Genomic DNA, 17,127 nt, shown 5'->3' with positions numbered 1-17,127 from the left:
CAATGGGATTGGATTTTGAGCACATGATAAAAGCGAGAGCACAAAAGGGAGGGATGAGGATAGGTAAGACAAATAAAAAATTAGCTAGCATTTGTTGCCCTTAACGCAGAGAAACTAAAGCAGATACCTTAAAAACAACTGAGGCCAATAGGAAAAGGAGACCAGGAACTAGAAAAAAGGTTAGATCAAAAAGAATTAACCTAGAAGGTAACACACACGCACAGGAAATCAATGTGAGTCAACTCCCTGTATAGCTATCCTTATCTCAACCAGCAAAAATCCTTGTTCCTTTCTGTTATGGCTTATACTCTCTCTACAACAAAATTAGAAATAAGGGCAAAATAGTTTCTGCTGGGTATTGAGGGGGGGGAGGGAGGGAGTGGAGTGGGTGGTAAGGGAGGGGGTGGGGGCAGGGGGGAAAAATGACCCAAGCCTTGTATGCACATATGAATTTTAAAATTAAAAAAAAAGTGATCATTAATCCAATATTGAATATATCACTTCTTTTTTTTTTTATTGTGCTTGGTGGAGGTTACAAAAGTTCTTATGGCATATCAAATATATCATAGTTTAATTCACCTTCTCCATCATTCTCTCTTATTCCCCCCTTCCCCCATTCCTGGAGTGGTTTCCATAGGTATAATTTTTCATTTACATTCATGTGTACACAGTATTTGCACTATATTCACCTAAATTGCACAGTTCAATAGTGTTAACTATTGTCTGTAATGGAGCTCCACAACTTTTCCATCTAGCATTATGAGAGCTCTATATCTGTTGAAGAACTTTCTATTTTCCTTCTTCCTGATTCATGGAAACCACCATTCTACTTTCTTTTTCCATGAATTTTACTGCTCAAGATACTTCATAAAAGTTGAATTATATCTCATAGAATTAGAATCTGTGTTTGTCCTTTTTTAACTGGATTATTTCACTCCATTTCCTCAAAGTTCATTCATGGCGTAGTATGTGAAAAACTTTTATCTTTTTAATTAATAATCCTATTGCTTTGATAAAATAAGCTAAGTGAGCCCACAAGGATAGGGTTTCTGGGCAAGATGGGGAGAAAGGACACTGGTTGCTTATTCACTGAACCAACACCCATGCTTTCAGAGAAATACCATAGCCGGAAGAACTTGTTTGAAATAGTGTCACTAAGACTAAGAGAAAGAAATGAAAGGGGAACAGGGGGTAGGTATTTATTTCAATGTTAATATTTATGATAACAATAATGATAATAACAATGTGTGATCCCATAAAAGTAGGCTTTTTGTTTGTTTTGCATGCTGGAAATTTAACTTAGGACCTCACACATTTAAGACAAGCATCCTACGTGCCGAATCCAAAATGGTGTATGATACAAATATTAGCATGAATTAGAAAACAATTCCATCTTAAAATACCTATCAGGATAGCAACTCTGCAAGAGAAGAAGAACATGCAATGAATGATGTGGAAAGAAAATAGAAAACAGAAAAGTCAAAATGGTATTTTAATATTCTGTTGGTCTTATATCTTTAAAGAAAGCAACTCAGCTCCCACTCATGAGAAGAGCAGAACCTGCTGACAAGCTGCCATGGACCTAAAGCTGTCACCCATGAGACTTGGAAATCTTTCCTAAAGGCTAGGATGGTGCAATGCTCTGTGTAGACAGCAATCATCCACATTAGGAACAAAGGAGTCATTGAAGTAGTACATAGCACCTCTGAAATTTAGCTGAGCTTATGCAATCCCCTGATTACTTAAGGGTAAAACATCTTAAAAACATCTTAAGGGTATTATGTTGAAACTACAGTAGGTGGCTTCTAGTATTTTTCCATTACAGGGCAGCATTTAGGAACAATAGGAAATACGTATTCATGTGTATGTGTGTTAGTGTGCATGCAAGGGAGAAATCGAAATGATAAAGAAGCAAGGTTGAGGTTTTGTGATTAATAAATCATTAAAATGTACATCCCATATCTTTTATAATTTTTCTGGAGTGATCTGCTATATTATTTGTGAATGATCTGCTGCTGATGAACTTACAATTTTTCATTTTCCCCCGCTTTGGTACTGGGGTTTGAACTCAGGACCTCACACTTGGAAGGCAGGCACCGTACAACTTTGCAAGCCCTTTTTTGTATAGGATGGTTTCCAGATAGGGTGTTGTGAACTATTTGCCCAGACTGGCTTTAAATCAGGATCTTCCTAATCTCTGCCTGCCTAGTAACTAGGACTACAGGTGTGAGCCACTAGTCCCTGGCCCAAATTTTCATCTTTTGTTAACAAATACAGAATTTCAAATGATGAAAAACTAGGTTACAGTTTTAGTAGACTTTTTCATCTGTGATTTTCAATATGAGTTTTATCTGCCTTTAAGGATTCTTAAAAACTGAGTTATACTTAGATCTAGGATTCATAAATAAGTCATAATAATACAAATATCTCAATTTGCATTTTACAGAAGCCTATAGAGTGCTAGTACCATCCTCACAGGTGGAACAGTGAAGCTAAGAGGCCCACACCTAGAGAGAAGTAAAGCCAGAACACAAATCCAACTTTCTGTCTTCAAAAAATCCAACTTTCTGTCTTCAAAAACTATATTCTTTTTCCTGTACAATCATTTCTCCTGGAATGACAATTATCACTAATATTCACTTAAAGTTTTCAAAGCTAGTTTTATTACATTATCATATGCATTTTTAAACAGTTCTGCCACCTCGAAGCTATTCTTACACTCTCTTCATCTTTCTAAAGATGAAGAGATTGTTTCTGGTAAGTTAATTGATATGCCAAGGATAAACAGAAAGCAAATGCTGAACACTAGGCTTCTTCTTCTGGAAACCACTTATTCTTCACCATATCATGTGCTAATCTTGATGTAAACCTTAATTATTAGAAAGAATGTAATGAAAGGATTTTGAAGCATAAATGTACATTTTTAAAAAGATGGATGGCACATGACAAAAACCCTAGTTTGTTGAAACTTTGAAGTGAACTTTTACTATTATCATTATCATTAGCTACTGCACTGGGGATAGAACCCAGTGCCTCATTCATGCTAGTCAAGTGCTCTACCACTGAGCAACATTCACAGTCTCTCAAGTGAACTTAACTCTGAAACCCTAAGCATAGACAGTAGCAAGGCTGAGTAATTGAATTTTGCATAGAAATCTGCAAAACAGTTTTGCAACCATCTGTACTATCAAAAGACTAATGATCTTTCTAAAAATTTTGAAGTGACAAATAAAAATTGTACACATTTATGGTATATAATGTGATGTTTTGATATATGTGTAGGCATATATTATAAAATGATTAAAAATATATCCATCACTTTTTATACTTATATTGTTATGGTGAAAATATTTAAAATTTACTGTCTTAGCAATTGTCAACTATAATTTATCCCATTGAAATGAATGTTCTTATATTTTTCTTTAATTTTTTTGCATAAGTCACAGTGTCATTTGTACTATGTATATTTTTTATATTCATGTCTCATATTTTATTACATTTTCATCTTTCCCAGAAAATATCACAAAGCTTTATTATTCACATTACTACCTTTTAAAGTACTTATATGTCCTTCATTTCCCCTCCCTCCTCATCTCTCCTATTCCTTTTCCATCTCTCTCTGTCTCTCCCAATCATTAACAGAAGTGAAAACAGACCTCTCTAAGCCATAGAACAAGCAGCAATTTGCAAAGTACTTCAAATCAAAATCATTTTATAATTATTAGAAGATCATTTTATAAAAATGAGGTTTCCAATGGAGGGATGACAGAAAATTCTTTCCTTTCTGCCAACTTCCAATAACAAATATGAAATAGAAAAAAATATTTTTAGTTATTTGGATAGTATTTCATAAGGATGGAGGAGAATATTAATGATGACCATTTTATGTGGAGGAGGTCCCCATTTTAAAGAGGCATGGCAGATGGAGGAACATACTAAGGATCATGTACAATGCAGAAGTGCACTATACCCATGACAGAGGCTGGATGGAAAACAGAAGTAAAAGCCAAGTACACACAGGTGTTACCATTGCTGTGAAATTCAAACCATGGTCTGAGAAGTGACAACCAATCATTGAAGTGCACACAAAGAGAGCTAGTCAATCAAAAGTAGCCCAACTACGTATAAAACCTACTGTCAAACCTGTTACCATTGGGGACAGTGTTCCTTTGCTTAGCTGCCCACCACTTTTTTTTCCTTTAAAATGGTGCCCTAACAGCTAGTCCCTTCCATATTTTAGATGCTAAAGTTTTAAGAACAGGAAGACAAAGAGGAGTTACCTGCTTCTATTTTCCTCTTTGAGATGTTAACAAGCTACCAGGATCATTAGATAGGTGGAGAGATAATCATGTCTAGGAAAGGGAAGTTCTAAAGCATACCTATTGTCTCTGTGACTTGGGTGCATTGTGGATGTCACTGGTGTGACTTGGGAAGGTCACCCCTCCCTGTTTTGTCAGCCATCTCAGCCACTCAGACCCATTATTTTTGACCATGTATATCCCCCCCAGCTCTTCAGTATAAAAGTAGGAGTTGGGGACCACCATTTTGAGTCTTTGCTCCCATTTCCTCCATGGGGAATAGGAAATGCTTCTCTTTGTCTTTTCTCCCTGACTGTTCCTCTCCCAATAAATTTTACTGTTACTTTTACTAAATAAATAAAATAAAAATAAAATAAAATGATGCCCTAATAACTCTTTGCTTTCTCCTTTTTTCTCATCTTGGTAAATTGTTTTACCAACCTGTGGCTATGAAATGCATGACATAATAGTGACTCACGCAAGATTCAGAGCTTAACAGGAATATATCTTTCTAGGATATTTATCTCTCCTTTACCACACTGCTACACCTCATAAAGTTAAAGAACCTTTTCCAAGTCTCTACTGCCTGCACAAGGTACCTTGGTGAATCTGTGTAAGCTGTGGGTGACTTTTTTCCTTTGTCTCTCCTTTCACTTTCAAATCCCTCTGACCTTCCTTGGAGACACCATCTCTGCCAATTGGAAGATGACCTAGAGCAAGTAGTAAGTCATCCTCTTTCTCTTCCTTTCACCTGGTCAAGACCAATCACCATGATGTTGAGTCCTCTTGTTTTTGAGGGTTATAGTTGGAGTTTCCTGTATTCTCAGGGTCACACTCAGTCTTTGGAGGTTTTTCTGCTTAGATGAGATGTTGCTATCAGAAGGTATACCTTCTGAGGTATACCTTGGTCCCTCATAGATGTCTAGATTGAGTCCCTTCTTTTGGGGTGGGAAACCCTAAAGAGACTCCTCCCCCATATTTTGATTGCCTCTTTCTCACTCCTGGGCTACATTCTTTGTACTGTGGTATGGCCAAAATAGGGGAGAATGTGGATGAGTTTGCATTTTAAGGAGACATAGCAGATGGAAAAATATACCAAGGGCCATATGCAACATGGAAGTGGGACAAACCCATGAAAAGAGCTGGATGGAATGCAGAAGTAAAAGCCAAGTTCCCAGAGATATTTCTGCCAGCACAAAATTTAAGCCATGATCTGAGAAAGAGACCACCAACAGTATGGTCCACACAAAGGTAGAAAGCCAATCAGAAATAACATAACCTACTCTCAACCCCGTCATGAGGCACTATGCTCCTTTGCAAACAGATGGCCATTTTCTTTCTTTTAAATGGTGTCCTAATAAATCTTTTCTTTTTCCTAGTATCCCATCTTGATAAATTCTTGTTTCAACTTGCAGCTCTGAAAGCCATGACATTTTATAAATTTGGTTTGATAAGTTACTCAGGAAAGTGTTGTCAGGGATATTACTAGATGAGCTCTGAAAGAAAATGTGGAATAATAAAGTTGAAGAAGTTTATCAACAGCATTAGATCTTGACACCCTTCTGGAATTCTAAAATTACTTAATCATAACTGCTTCTGAACCGCATTTTAACCCAGGATGTCAACTACCATCTTCTCAAGCAAAACTCCATAAAACAGCTGGTTGGTGTGATGTCAAAGCTACTGATAGGCTTTAATGATAAAAAATATGAATTGTGGCAAGGATCATTGCATTTACTTTATCCATTTTTTAAAGTTTCTCTGGTAGTTAAATTTCAGGTAAAGCATGGACTGGCAAAAAATGATGAAAATAATACATTCTGTATTTATATACAGAAACAAGTTGATCATTTAGATATCCATATTAATCTCCCTTCAATAATTGATAATCAAAACATTTTGAAATTCAGAAAGAAGTAATTCTCTTCCTTCTTGTTACATTCTAGTGACCCAGAGAAAAATATACTCATACAGCTCTCTATTACTAATTCTCTTCTCCTGATTGTTCCAGAGAACCTGTACCATTTCCCTGTCCAATACCATCAATCTCTCTCTTTTTCACTTGAAAATGATTATTTTCCTACAAACTCAGCACATACTTCCTTTTGCTTCTCAGAAAGCTAGTGTCCCTTAATCTTACTTTTCCAATTTCAAGAATTCAATTTATGTTAAATTGAATTCATTACTTTATCTTGCCATTTTTGAAAAATCCCTTGTAAGTTCATTGAGTGTCTATTATTGCTGCATATTGTGCTATAGATATGCAAAGTCAAGTACTGCATAACACAAATTCCTAGCTTCAAGGTATCATTTAACTAGGGAAAATATATGTAAATACATCAGTACAAAGCAGTGCCATGAAAGAAGAATATATCAGTATCATGGAAGACTGATAGAAGGAAGTCTTGGCACTACCTAGCAAAAGTTCAGGGCTAGGGTAGACCGGACTTCACAGACATAGAAGGTCATCAGCAAGTCATTAGTGGTGCATTGGTATTTGCCAAGATATGAGAATGCACAGTGGATACAATCCAGGCAGAGAGAGCAGTGGGAATAAAAACAAGGAAGAAGGAAGAACAATCAAACATATGGTACAAAAAATGTGTACACACATATGTAAATGCAAAAATGTTATCTGTTGAAACTAATCCAAGGATGGGGGGGGGAGGGGGTTAAAGAGAGCAGTGGAAGGGATGAACTCACATATGATATATTTGACACATTGTAAGAGCTTTTGTAAATGCCACAATATACCACCACCCAGCACAACAATAAAAAATAAAGAATGGTCATTTTGCAATTCAAAAAAAGAATGTGTATGTAAAATAATAATTCTGCTTTAAAGCAAAAAAAAAAAAAAGTTTACTCTGAGCCAAGTATGTGTGCCTGTGGTGTGAGAATAGAGGTTCAATTTACCTTGACTAACTTATTCTGAAGTTAAAAAGGTTACAATTTATAGCCAAATAACAAAGAAAGCCAAAAATTAACAAATACATTGATGGAAGGCATGAGGAAGGTGGGCTCTCTTTTCTATATTTTTTAGATATAGCATAAATATTTAGGATGGGTGGAAACTAATGGTCTGCTAATTTTAACAATACATCCTGAAATGTTTACCTAAGGTCCAGGAGAATGTTAAGTTTGATACAAAGGTTAAAAGTAAATGGCTGTTTTTCTAAAGAGCCTTCGATAGCCAAAGACAATTTTGGTGCTATACAAGCAATGTGCCATCGTCCACGATACTCTACTTAGTGGAGGTCAAACAGTCCACAGGATCTTTAATACAGATGCAAGTTCTTCTGAGAACGTCTTCAGAAGGAAAACAGTTTTGTTTAGTCTTTGATGTCCTGAGAACAGATATCCACATTTTCCTATGAGTATACAATGTAGATTTCTAATGGAGAATAAAGCAAAAGATTGAATTTTAGGATGATGGCAGTGAACACCTTGTAGAAGATGGATTGGAAGCATGTAAGGTAACAAGGATATCAATTAGGACAACATATCAGTTTAAAGTGAATAATTATGAGAGCTTTCACTGAAGTACTAATGCTAGGGAAGGTGAGGCAAAAGACAGAAATTGTTAAGGCTGGCTATCAAAAGAATCTATGGGTGATATCATGCTCCCTGGGATGACAAATTCGACTTCCCAATTTATCAACTTCTTAACTGCCATCAAGCTTTATTTGCTCTACTTATTCATCAACTCCTAGGATCCAATCTTTTATCATATCAAAAGTAATACCTTGGTTTGTTGCTATTGCTGATGGGTCTTGTTCTGATGCTCAGGCTGGCATTGAACTCCTGAACTCAACCAGTCTTCCTACGTCAGCCTATGAAGTATCTGGGACTATAATAGGCATGTACCACAGGACCCAGATAAAGTCATAATTATTTCTTTTAATCCAGAAGCATCTATCCTCCCAATGATCTTGCTCAAGCATTCTTGTAACTCTTTCTTTTTTAACCCATTGGAATCTCCTAGTTATTGAACCTATCCTTTAATTACTCTCCCCTTAATTGTCTTTTATTTCTACTGATTTTTCTACACATCTGCACACTCATATTCTTTGTCTTTCTAGCTCAAACTTCCAGAAAACTACCAAATTATTTTTCTTCTCTACACTTTCTCTGGTCAAATAAATACTGCTTGGGGGAAAATTATACAATAGGGCACCTAAAAATATATTGTCAGTAAGTTCTGATTCTGATTAAAATGTACAATGTTACTGTGATTTTCTAGTTTTCTCTCATTAACTATCTGCACTAACCATACTAGATTATCTGTGAACTTTTCCAAATTCTAGCCCACATCTGCTCAGGGTAGTTTAATGTAATCAAGGCAGTTATGGTCACATTGTCAGAAGGAAAGCAGTTCTCACAAAAGTCACTTTGGAGAGGAGTGAGGATATGCTATGGACTGAAAAGACACTTATAAAAAGAATCTATTGCTCAGGAGTCTACATTCTAAAAGGATTTTAAATCATAATAACTGAAGCAAGTTTAGTTTCTTGTTTAATCTTTATTTCAAAAAATTACTGGAATATTATACTTTCTAAGAATTATAGTTAATTGGAGAGGGTGTCATCAAATCATATTCATTATCTATCTAATTAGTCAATGAAGTAGCCTAGGGAATAAATGAAAGCTTTTGTTATTTGTTCTCATCAAGAATAAATTCATGGGCTGGACATGGTGGCATACGCCTGGATTACCAGATACTTAGGAGATGGAGACAGGGGGATTGAGGTTTAAGGCTAGCTAGGGAAAAAGTTATCTAGATCTTATCTCAAAAATGAGCTGAGGTGACACCCTACCTGAAAAATAAACTAAAAGCAAAAGTCAGTGGTTATGGTCAAGCACTTACTTCACAAGACAAAATACAATCTCCCCTACTGAAAATAAAAAACAAAATAAAATAAATAAAAAATGTGATTAAAAACAGTAAATTCATGCATTTCCTCTACCATCATAAATATAAATCCACTCTAACCCTTGACTTCTGAGTCAGAATATTGTAGCTTTTCCCTTTTCCAAAACATCTCAATGCCCACTGACATCAACAGTAGAAAAGTGAGTTTTTTTCCCGATATTGCAAAGAATCCTATATATAAGTGCTGTCATTAACTGGTAATGTCAGTTGTAAAATAACCCATCCAAGATAACATTTCAACTTCTAAAAATGTGATTTTTTTATCACTGCTATTCATTCATAAAACAGTTCACATAGATTCTTTCTCTAAAAATGAAGAATATTTTTCCAGTGATAGATTAACCAAAAATATCTGCTTATGCCAATACACTAAGCATTAATTGAAAAATAGAATCGTTATTATTTCTTTTCAAGGATAAACATTTTGTTTGAATTTTACATAGTAATATTATATGAGTATATTATAGAATGTACTTACATAAATTTTGTGTATTCTCAAATGAATATATAAAATCATAAAATAAAATTGTAAATACATGAAGTTATATTTTAGACCAAATTCCACAGATGCTTCAATTTACTATGAAGTAAGCAACTTACTTGAATAAATATACATGTAATTTATATTCAATACTATACAAAAATAAATCTACTTTAAAAATAATTTCTCAGTGGAGGGAATGAGGACAAAGGAGAGTGGTGGAGGGGGTGAACTCAAGTAAGATATATATATATATATATATATATATTTTTTTTTTTTGTTGTTGTTGTTTTGTTTTTCCTTGATAAACATAGAAGTAAAAATTATTTTTTTTTAATTTCTCTTATTCATATGTGCATACAACATTTGTATGCACCCCCTTGCTACCAGGCAGAAACTATTTTGCCCTTATCTCTAATTTTGTTGAAGAGAGAGTATAAGCAATAATAGGAAGGATCAAGGGTTTTTGCTAGTTGAGATAAGGATAGCTATACAGGAAGTTTACACGCATTGCTTTCCTGTACATGTGTGTTACATTCTAAATTAATTCTTCTCTGAAAAAATAAACAAGATTGATAGACCCCTGGTAAACCTGACTAAAATGAGGAGAGAAAAAACCCAAATTAGTAGAATCAGGAATGCAAAAGGGGAGATAACAACAAACACCATGGAAGTCCAGGAAATCATCAGAGACTACTTTGAGAACCTATATTCAAATACATTTGAAAATCTTAAAGAAATGGACAGATTTCTACATACATATGATCATCCAAAACTGAACCAAGAGGAAATTAATCACCAGAATAGACCTATAACACAAAATGAAATTGAAGCAGCAATCAAGAGTCTCCCCAAAAAGAAAAGTCCAGGACCTGATGGATTCTTTGCTGAATTCTATCAGACCTTTAAAGAAGAACTGATACCAACCCTCCTTAAACTGTTCCATGAAATAGAAAGGGAAGGAAAACTTCCGAACACATTTTATGAAGCCAGTATTACACTTATCCCAAAACCAGGCAAAGACACCTCCAAAAAGGAGAACTATAGGCCAACTCCTTAATGAACATTGGTCTAAAAAATCTCAACAAAATAATGGCAAACCGAATTCAACAACACATCAAAAAGATTGTTCACCGTGACCAAGTAGGCTTCATCCCAGGGATGCAGGGGTGGTTCAACATACGAAAATCAATAAACGTAATAAACCACATTAACAGAAACAAAGACAAAAACCACTTGATAATCTCAATAGATGCAGAAAAAGCCATTGATAAGATCCAACATCATTTCATGATAAAAGCTCTAAGAAAACTAGGAATAGAAGGAAAGTTCCTCAACATTATAAAAGCTATATATGACAAACCTACAGCCAGCATTATACTTAACAGAGAAAACTGAAACCATTCCCTCTAAAATCAGGAACCAGACAAGGATTCCCACTATCTCCACTCCTATTCAACATAGTACTGGAATTCCTAGCCAGAGCAATTAGGCAAGAAGGAATAAAAGGAATACAAATAGGTAAAGAAACTGTCAAAATATCCCTATTTGCAGATGACATGATCCTATACCTTAAAGACCCAAAAAACTCTACTCAGAAGCTTCTAGACATCATCAATAGCTATAGCAAGGTAGCAGGATATAAAATCAACATAGAAAAATCATTAGCATTTCTATACACTAACAATGAGCAAACGGAAAAAGAATGTATGAAAACAATTCCATTTACAATAGCCTCAAAAAACATCAAATACCTAGGTGTAAACCTAACAAAAGATGTGAAAGACCTGTACAAGGAAAACTGTACACTTCTGAAGAAAGAGATTGAGGAAGACTATAGAAAGTGGAGAGATCTCCCATGCTCATGGATTGGTAGAATCAACATAATAAAAATGTCGATACTCCCAAAAGTAATCTACATGTTTAATGCAATTCCCTTCAAAATTCCAATGACATTCATTAAAGAGATTGAAAAATCTACTGTTAAATTTATATGGAAACACAAGAGGCCACAAATAGCCAAGGCAATACTCATTCAAAAGAACAATGCAGGAGGTATCACAATACCTGACTTCAAACTATATTACAAAGCAATAACAATAAAAACAGCATGGTACTGGCACAAAAACAAACATGAAGACCAGTGGAACAGAATAGAGGACCCAGATATGAAGCCACACAACTATAACCAACTTATCTTTGACAAAGGAGCTAAAAATATACGATGGAGAAATAGCAGCCTCTTCAACAAAAACTGCTGGGAAAACTGGTTAGCAGTCTGCAAAAAACTGAAACTAGATCCATGTATATCACCCTATACCAAGATAACTCAAAATGGATCAAGGATCTTAATATCAGACCCCAAACTCTTAAGTTGATACAAGAAAGAGTAGGAAATACTCTGGAGTTAGTAGGTATAGGTAAGAACTTTCTCAATGAAACCCCAGCAGCACAGCAACTAAGAGATAGCATAGATAAATGGGACCTCATAAAACTAAAAAGCTTCTGTTCATCAAAAGAAATGGTCTCTAAACTGAAGAGAACACCCACAGAGTGGGAGAAAATATTTGCCAACTATACATCAGACAAAGGACTGATAACCAGAATATATAGGGAACTTAAAAAACTAAATTCTCCCAAAACTAATGAACCAATAAAGAAATGGGCAAGTGAACTAAACAGAACTTTCTCAAAAGAAGAAATTCAAATGGCCAGAAAACACATGAGAAAATGCTCACCATCTCTAGCAATAAAGGAAATGCAAATTAAAACCACACTTAGGTTCCACCTCACCCCTGTTAGAATAGCCATCATCAGCAAAACCACCAACAACAGGTGTTGGCGAGGATGTGGGGAAAAAGGAACCCTCTTACACTGTTGGTGGGAATGTAGACTAGTACAACCACTCTGGAAAAATATTTGGAAGCTACTTAAAAAGCTAGACATCGATCTACCATTTGATCCAGCAATACCACTACTGGGGATATACCCAAAATACTGTGACACAGGTTACTCCAGAGGCACCTGCACACCCATGTTTATTGAGGCACTATTCACAATAGCCAAGTTATGGAAACAACCAAGATGCCCCACCACTGACCAATGGATTAAGAAAATGTGTTATCCATACACAATGGAATTTTATGCAGCCATGAAGAAGAACGAAATGTTATCATTTGCTGGTAAATGGATGGAATTAGAGAACATCATTCTGAGTGAGGTTAGCCTGGCCCAAAAGACCAAAAATCATATGTTCTCCCTCATATGTGGACATTAGATCAGGGGCAAACACAACAAGGGGATTGGACTATGAGCACATGATAAAAGCGAGAGCACACAAGGAAGGGTGAGGATAGGTAAGACACCTAAAAACTAGCTAGCATTTGTTGCCCTTAATGCACAGAAACTAAAGCAGATACCTTAAAAGCAACTGAGGCCAATAGGAAAAGGGGAACATGTACTAGAGAAAAGGTTAGATCAAAAAGAATTAACCTAGAAGGTAACACCCACGCACAGGAAATCAATGTGAGTCAATGCCCTGTATAGCTATCCTTATCTCAACCAGCAAAAACCCTTGTCCCTTCCTGTTATTGCTTATACTCTCTCTACAACAAAATTAGAAATAAGGGCAAAATAGTTTCTGCTGGGTATTGGGGGGGGACAAGGAGGGGGTGGAATGGGTGGTAAGGGAGGGGGGTGGGGGCAGGGGGAGAAATGAACCAAGCCTTGTATGCACATATGAATAATAAAAGAAAAAGGAAAAAATAATTAATTAATTAATTAATTAATTATTTCTTCTTGAACTGACCTTTTCTCTAGTTCCTGGTATTCTTGATAAAATGCTAACAAACTGAATTCAACAGCACATTAAAAAGATCATACTCCATTGTCAAGGCTATTTCACTACAGGAATGAAAGAATGGCTCAGCTTAGCAAATCAATAAATGTAACATGGCACACAAATAAAACCAGCTACAAAATCACATGATCATCTCAACATATACAGAGAAACCCTTAACAAAGTTAAACATCCCTTCATGACAAAGCCCTGAATAAAATAAGAATAAAATGTAACAAGAAAAGCACATGATACACCTATAGACATCATTGTATTAAATGGGGAAAACTGAAAGCCACTCCTATTAAAATGAGCAATGAGACACAGGTGTCCATTCTCTCCAATCTTTTTTTTTTTACTCTTTAATTCACATGTGCAAGGTAAGATATATTTGATATCCTGTAACAACATTTGTATGTACCACAATGCACCCCTACCCAGCACAACAATAAAAAAAAAACTTGTGCAAAAAATAATTTTTATATGAATAGTCAATATAAATGCTAAATTTTAATAATACTATTGAGGGCTATCTGCAATTAATTGTTTGGTAGAAATTGAATTGCCTGTCAGATCAAAGAGTCACAACATGAACTTTTTTTTTAACATATATTGACTACAAGATTACAAGTTTTTTTTATCATGTTAATTTTTTAAAAACATTATTTTAGAAGGAGTTATGCATTTCTTGATTGAGATCTGGATGGCTTAAAATAATGCTTTCTGGAAAAAAAATATATAGCTGTACTGGGTGGGGATACATTGTGGCATTTACAAAGATTCTTACAATGTATCAACTACATTAAACTTGAATTTACCCCCTCACCATTTTCTTTTGTTTCCCTTCCCTGATTCCTAGAATAGTTTCAACAGGTATCATTTTTGCATTTACATACATGTTTACACATTTTTTGCACTGTATTCACCCTTCTACACTGTTTCTTTGTCACCTCCCCACTCCCACTTTTTCCAACCTCCCCCCATCCCACAGGACCTACTCCACCCTCCTCCTCATCTCTGATTTCGTAGAAGAAAAAAGAGAGAAGATAAAAAGAAAAACATGCCTTTTTTCTTGTTTGAGGTAAAGGTAGCTACACAGGGAATTTCTTGTGAGATTTCCGTATATATGTGTATTATAACCCCAATTGGTTTGTCTTCTCTAATTTTCTTCATTCTACCTTAGTCCCTTTCTTGTGGTGGTTTCAGCTAGCTTAAGATTTCTATATTCATTCTTGTACAGAGAGTACATCAACCATATTCAATATCTTAGTTTCCTTCTTTTAGCTTGCTCCTCCCATGTGTGACCTTCCCCTTATTATGACTAGAGTTTAATAATACTGCTATAGAACATGGGGATTTTGGCCATCTGAGCCTGACTAACTCAATTTAAGATGATGTTCTCCAGTTCCATCCATTTACCTGTGAATGACAAAATTTCATTCTTCTTCATGGCTGAATAAAATTCCATTGTGTATAGATACCGCATTTTCTTAATCCATTTGTTGGAAGTGGGGCATCTTGGCTGTTTCCATAACTTGGCTATTGTGAATAGTGCCGCAATGAACATAGGTGTGCAGGTGTCTTTGTAGTAACCTGACTCACATTCTTTTGGGTATGTCCCTAGGAATGGTATTGTTGGATCATATGGTAGATCTATATTTAGTTTTTTAAGGAACCTCCATACTGTTTTCCATAGTGGTTGTACTAGCTGTACCACCAGCATTTCTTTATTGGGTCATTGATTTTTGGGGAGTTTAGTTTTTTGAGCTCCCTGCATATTCTGGTTATCAGTCCCTTGTCTGATGCATTACTAGCAAAGATATTCTCCCATTTTGTGGGTGTCTTCTTCAATTTAGAGACAATTTCTTTTGTTGTGCTGAAGCTTTTTAATTTCATGTAGTGCCATTTGTCCATCCTTTCTCTTAGTTGATGGGCCAATTGAGTTCTACTGAGGAAGTCATTGACTATGTGTACTAATTTCAGTGGATTCCCTGCTCTTTCCTATACTAGCTTCAAGGTTTCAAGGCTGATATTAAGGTCCTGAAAACACTTTCAGTTGATACTGGTTCAGGGTGACAAACATGAATCTAGTTTCAGTATTCTGAAGGCAGATATCTAATTTTCCAACGAACATTTGTTGAAGAGGTTGTCTTTTCTCCGTCGTATGTTTTTGACTCCTTTGTCAAAAATAAAGTGGGCATAGTTATGTGGATTCATATCTGGGTCCTCTATTCTGTTCCACTGGTCTTCATATCTGTTTTTGTGCCAGTACCATGCTGTTTATATTGCAATGGCTCTGTAGTATAGTTTGAAGTCAGGTATTGTGATATCTCCAGTGTTGCTCTATTTGCCTAGTATTGCTTTGGCTGTTTATCATCTTTTGTGCTTCCAAATGAACTTGAGGGTAGATTTTTCAATTTCTGTGATGAATGTCATTGAGATTTTGATGGGAATTGTGTTAAACATGTAGATTACTTTTGGTAGTATACTCATTTTTACTATGTTGATTCTGCCAATCCATGATCATGGGAGATCTTTCTATCTTCTGTAGTCTTCCTCAATCTTTTTCTTCAGTGGTTTGTAGCTCTCCTTGTAGAAGTCATCATATCCTTGTCAAATTTATTCCTAGGTACTTGATTTTTTTTTTTTAGGCTATTGTAAATGGAATTATTTTCCTATATTCTTTCTCAATCTGTTCATTGTTGGTGTCTGGAAAAGCTTCTGATTTTTTGTAAATTAATTTTGTATCCTGATTCATTGCTGAAGCTGTTCATGGTGTCTAGGAGTTTTTTGGAGGAGATTTTTGGGTATTTTAGGTATGAGATCATGTCATCTATGAAAAGTGATAGTTTGATTTCTTCCTTACTTGTTTGTACTCCTTTTATTTCTTCTCCCTGTCTTATTGCTCTGGGTAGAAATTCCAAGACTATATTGAAAAGAAGTGGAGAGAGTGGGTACCCTTGTCACATTTCTGACTTTAGGGGAAAATTTCAGTTTTTCCTCATTAAGTATGATGTTGGCTATAGGCTTGTCATATATAACCTTTATTATGTTGTGATACATTCCTTCTATTCCTAGTTTTATCAGTTTTTATCATGAAAGGATGTTGAATTTTATTGAAGGTTTTTTCTGCATCTATTCAGATCATCAAGTGGTTTTTGTCTTTGCTTCTGTTAATGTGCTCTATTGTGTTTAATGAATTGTATATCTTGAACCATCATTGCATCCCTGGGATGAATCCCACTTGGTCGTGGTGTATGATCCTAGTGATATGCTGTTGAATTTGGTTTGCCATTATTTTATTGAGGATATTTGCATTTATGGTCATTAAAGAGATTCACCTATAATTCTCTTCTTTTGCTTGTATCCTTATTCAGTTTGAGGATGTGTATAATACTGGTTTCATAGAATGAGTTTGGCAGTGTTCCTTTCCTTTCTATTTTGTGCAAAGTTTTAAGGAGTGTTAGTGTTAGTTCTTTAAAGGTCTGGTAAAGTTCAGCAGAGAAGCCGTCAGGTCCTGGACTTTTCTGGGAGACTCTTCATTTCTGCTTCAATTTCATTGCATGACTTACATCTG

Source organism: Castor canadensis, chromosome 5 (genome assembly GCF_047511655.1).
Source record: "Castor canadensis chromosome 5, mCasCan1.hap1v2, whole genome shotgun sequence".
Classification (NCBI taxonomy): domain Eukaryota; kingdom Metazoa; phylum Chordata; class Mammalia; order Rodentia; family Castoridae; genus Castor; species Castor canadensis.
The sequence above is the reverse complement of the archived record's forward strand: the minus strand, read 5'-3'. Positions refer to the sequence as shown.